Source organism: Mytilus californianus, unplaced genomic scaffold, assembly GCF_021869535.1.
Source record: "Mytilus californianus isolate M0D057914Y unplaced genomic scaffold, xbMytCali1.0.p SCAF_4, whole genome shotgun sequence".
NCBI classification, from domain to species: Eukaryota; Metazoa; Mollusca; class Bivalvia; order Mytilida; family Mytilidae; genus Mytilus; species Mytilus californianus.
In genome coordinates, this window is record NW_026262690.1 from 17,951,332 (window position 1) to 17,956,549 (window position 5,218).

Sequence of the window (5,218 nt, forward strand, 5' to 3'; positions counted from 1 at the left end):
GAAGAAGAATGGCATTTATCAAAATGACAGGGTAAAATAAACATTTCAAATCCTTTCGTATAAACCCAGGCTGATAACCCCATATCAGTCCAGCATAATGTCACATGGTTTGGTTAAAATTGGGTTATCAGCCTGGATGTGTAACAGTGTTCCTACATCGAAGGTATATTAAACCTTTCGCCGATGAGTCCCGGTTTACCGGGATTCACGCTTCAGACAGCTGACGATGAGTCCCGTTTTACCGGGATTGGAATACCTCTTTTATATTTCCCGCTCAAAACAGTGCAAACACGAGTTATCTTTCTTTGTTGAATACCCGGATGAAAGTGTAAACATGGCGCTTTCGTTTGTTGAAAACCGTGTCAAAATCAGAGGAAATTTACGGAATTTACGAGAATTTAAAATGAGGGAACATTTTTTTTGAAAGAATATGGAAAAATTGAAGCCAAACTAGTATACTTTTTTGACATAAAATGTCGTTTTATGTACAAAACACTTGGAATGGACATCGTTCAGTGTAAGGAATTTGTACAGCCTCATTAAATTTTTCAAAATTTTGCCGTTTTGGGTTAAAAAATTACGATTTGGGGTCAAAAAGTAGAATTTTGAGAATTTCACCTAGATGATGCCGAAAATTTGAAAATTTGAATATTTTATGAAGAAAAAATTATCAAAACATGAACAAAACTGTGAACATGGTGTTAGTGAATGAAATAAAGACACAAAATACTACAGACAAGTTTTTATTAACATTTATTATGAAGATCTCCCACTTGAATAATAGTAGCCAGGGAAGCCATCGTCTCAGAGTAGCTTCTGTCTGGGCAGCTATCGGTGAAAGGGTTAAACAGATTATTACATTATAGTTTACTATAATATGCATGTATAAGAACAATAGACATCTGTTATACAGGCATATAACTTATATTTAAGGTGAGGGAAAAAAAATATTCTTATCAGAACTATTGGAGTCTTCTGCCATCTTGATTCATAAATGACCACAAACTAATTAGTCCAGATTTTCACTGAGATTAGGAAATTTTTATGCAGTAATGGTATTTATTTGAGGAACTTTTAATCATTTGAAGAAATAAGTATGATTTCATCGTAACAGCTTATTATTTTCAATTAGATAAATTTTTATGATTGATTAAAAAAAAATTAAATGTTGCTTTATTAGCGGAGATTGGGAATAAGTAAATTTATTAACTAATTTTTTTTTTGCCAGAAAATAAGTCCTGTGTCCCAATTCTCTTCTTTTTGATTTTCTGAAGCAATTTATAAGAGCTATTTACTGATATTTTATTTAAAAATTCAAGTCTCATAATTTTGCAGAAATATATTGTGAAAAAAATTGGATTTCTCCTTTTTTTGCGACCAAAAAGGGGGCATAGGCACTTAAAGTATTGTCTTTATTGTATTTTTCGCATCAGAATTCACACTTTCAAATGCAGATTTTTTGCATGATCAAAATTTTCAGCAGACAAGAGAGACGCAGGAATCATGACTTTTTTTCCTGTTATAATTGTTTGCTTCATTTAAATATTGCAAGACAGCTAGGTCATGGCTGGCCCAATTAGTCTTTCTTGCTATATAGCAGGGAAGTTCTAGTCTACTACTGTACATGCGGCTTTGATTTGTTTTTTGATATTGTTAACATATCTATGTATTCCATGATATGATACATTGTCTAATGAATTTGAAGTTTGCAAAAGCTTGTAAGATTGTTATTTTGAAGTATAAGATGGTTATTGTTTTTAATCTTATTATGCACGGTCAATGCACATTGTATTTCACAACTAGCAAATAGTTTTATATACATTTTTATGTTGCCCAGTCTTCACGATTAACCACAGAAATTTTATGAAAGTCTGATTTTTAGGCTTGCAAGTCAAAAAGTTGTCTTGAAGACTGGTTGTCATGGTACATATAATATTGTTAAACATGACTTAACTATTCTTGCATGGTGAAAATTATACAGTATTAAAGATATGGTTGTGGGTTTTTTTTATGAAATGCAATGCTTTGGCCAAAAAATTAAATCAAAGCGCTATTCTTCCTTAATGTGTTGACTATAGACTATTATTACGATTTTGTGCCTAATGGGTGAACTTGCATATATGTTAATAACCAACTGAAGGCATATTTACTTTAATTTAACCTCCCTATCTTTTCTACACCCTAAAAATTAATAGATGAATCAAATGCCAGAAAATTTAATTATTTTTTTTTCACAAATACAATTAGTGAGTGCAAAGTCCATTGTCCCTATAATGATTTTTAGAATAAGCTTTTTTTATAAAGTTATTCAGCAACATATTTACATGTGCATATCACATTTTCCTCAAAGAAAGAAAAAAAACATGTTTGTGGTAAAAATGTTTCTAAAACTTTGAAAATTAGTTCTGACAAGTGCAAACTTTGAAACACTCCTTGTGAAATGAAATTTAACACAGTTGCTAAACATCATATTATGCATTTTACTTTTGAATGAGAATTAAAAAAAACAATTTTGAATTAGAAAAGTAAGTTTTGGTATTTCAAAATTGTCTCTCCATGATATATTTCCATGTGGGTTCTTGCTGATATGTTAGTAATTCAAACCATAGAAACTTACAAGGCACCAATGAAATGCTGTATGTAATTTTGTAAAGCAGTTTTCAGTAAAGTGTCATATTATACTTAAGAAATAATTCATGGGGGCTTGAATATATCATGATTTTACCACGGGTTGGCCCTTTATGACAAATATTTTACCCTGAGCGATAGCGAGGGGTAAAATATCGGCATAAAGGGACAACCCGTGGTAAAATCACGATATATTCAAGCCCCCATGAATTATTTCGATTCTAATAGGACAAATACAGCAATTGTTTTGGATCGAAGTGCTCTAGATGAAGGCATTATTTGCCGTTCCCATAAATAAACGCACTATTAAATTGACGTAAAAGACCGGAGCAAACTGAATAAATGACATGCTTAAACTATTTACAATAACATATTTAGATAGGTTTGGATGAATCTAAATGATAATTGTACTTATATGTCTTATATGTATACAAAAAATGGCTTATATAACACATTTTATCATCGTTTGTTTACGTTTCCTTGTTGTGGTGATTTTCGGTTTCACAAGCGTGTATTTTCCCGTAAAATGCTTATATTCTTACGTCATCGTTCTATGACGTCGGGTAGCTCATTCATAAAAAAAGCATATGACGCGGGAGTACGATCGGAACAGCCCAAACAATATATTCATATTTTACCACAGGTGTGTACTCAAAGCGTTTGAAGAACGTCATGTTAGAATTCATAACACTGAAGAATAGACTCTTATTATCACTAACTTCTATGACTATCAAAATTTCGAGTGAACATTTTTATTTTTTGCCAAAATTATTCTTTAACTATTTTCCCAATGTTAAAAACATTGTAAACTTTTCTGATTATACAGTAGTATTTATTTTGATTTACTTTATTTTTATGTACTAACAGATAACCAATTTCAATATCTTATTTACATTTTTGTGAAAATTAATGGATAGTCAGTTTAGATTTTTTATATTAGTTTAATTCTGTAGATAGGACTAAGATCTCAACTAGTCGCATATATTTTTCATGACTTGCAGTCCAGCTTTAGGAAGTTACTAGTTAAACATTTTTTGCAGAATTTATGTTTTATGTTTATATTATCTGTACATTGTTTTTATCTTATGTTTGTTTATAAGCTTCAGCTAGACTTTTCGTTATTTCAAATCTTATTATCTGGTGCATATGACAATATGATATTTATTTTTGCTTCCAAAGTAAAGGAGACTGTGAAGAAGGTTCACTTGTTACCCATGTATATCTATCCCATTTCGTTTAACAGGTTAAATTTCATGTCCATCTATTTATTGTTTGTCCTTCCAAGGTTAAACCATTAATATAATGTAAAAAGTCAAATTTGAGTATTCCATTCAACAATTTTATACTAGTAAGCCTTGAAAAAAATCAGCTGAAGTTTTGACATCTGATCTGTAAAACATAGGTCAAGTTTTACATATTTCACATTTTTCATTCCTATTTGCTTGAAAATTGTAGAAAATAACTAAAATTTACCTTTTTTTTAAATTGAGCTGAAGTTGTTAGGCACCATATAACACAGATATTTTTCAATCTAATTTGAAAGTTTCACCTTTGTTTTTGTTCACCTTTGTTTTTGTTCCTAAGGTTACATCTTCTTCAGACATGGTTTACCTTAGACCACATGGTTTACCTTAGACCGTTTTGGCTATTCTTCCAAGCCTTATAGTAATTTCCAAGATCTATTGAAATATTGAAATTTTTGTCAGAACCATTTTATCAGATTAATGTAGATTGTGACATATTTTATTTTTATATTTCCCAGATTTTATGATTCTTGAATGATTTGGAAAAAGCCATGTTTGGGAATGTTCCAATGTTATAGGAAGTATTTAATATATATTCAATTCCTTTGTGATGATTTTGACATTTGTTGTTCCTGAATTATGCCTCTAGATTATTTGATAAAAAAGCAAAATATGGGGTTTTTTTATTCAGTAGTTCAACAATGCCTAAAATATTTCTTGGGATAAAAATTACACAGTATTGTTGATAACAAAAGACATTCTGAACTGTGATCCATATCCCTTTCCTTAAACTAATTACTGGATTTGTGAATTCTACAATTCAACTCTGATTATTATTTGAATTCTTCTCTTGGAAAATGATCTAATTCTCAAAAATAAAGAATCCATGATAAATTGCTTCTCATGTATGTTGTAAAAGATTGTTTGATTTCTATTTATTTACATTGGTTGATCCCAAAAAATTACTAGGTACAAATGTTCCATATTCAGTGGCCACATTCTTTAATAATCGTTTTAATATTCAGATTGCAGTTATCTTGTTATACATTATTTTATGTGATAACTGATACACATACACTATATACTGGTGGATTATTGTCTCATTGGTAATCCTACAACATCTCCTTATTTTATATTGATTATCTGTACTGTTCATTTGTCAGGTGTTCATCAAAGAATTAACTAAATTGTGGTATTCAGAATGTTATTGAGCTTTGTTTTTACAAAAGGAAGGATGAAAATGTGCAATAGGAATAAGACATAGGGTAAAGCTTTATCTTTTCTGGGGTGGAGGATTTTATGTAGTAAGAAGTGTTTCTGTTTATTCTGAGAGAGTGATGTACGTT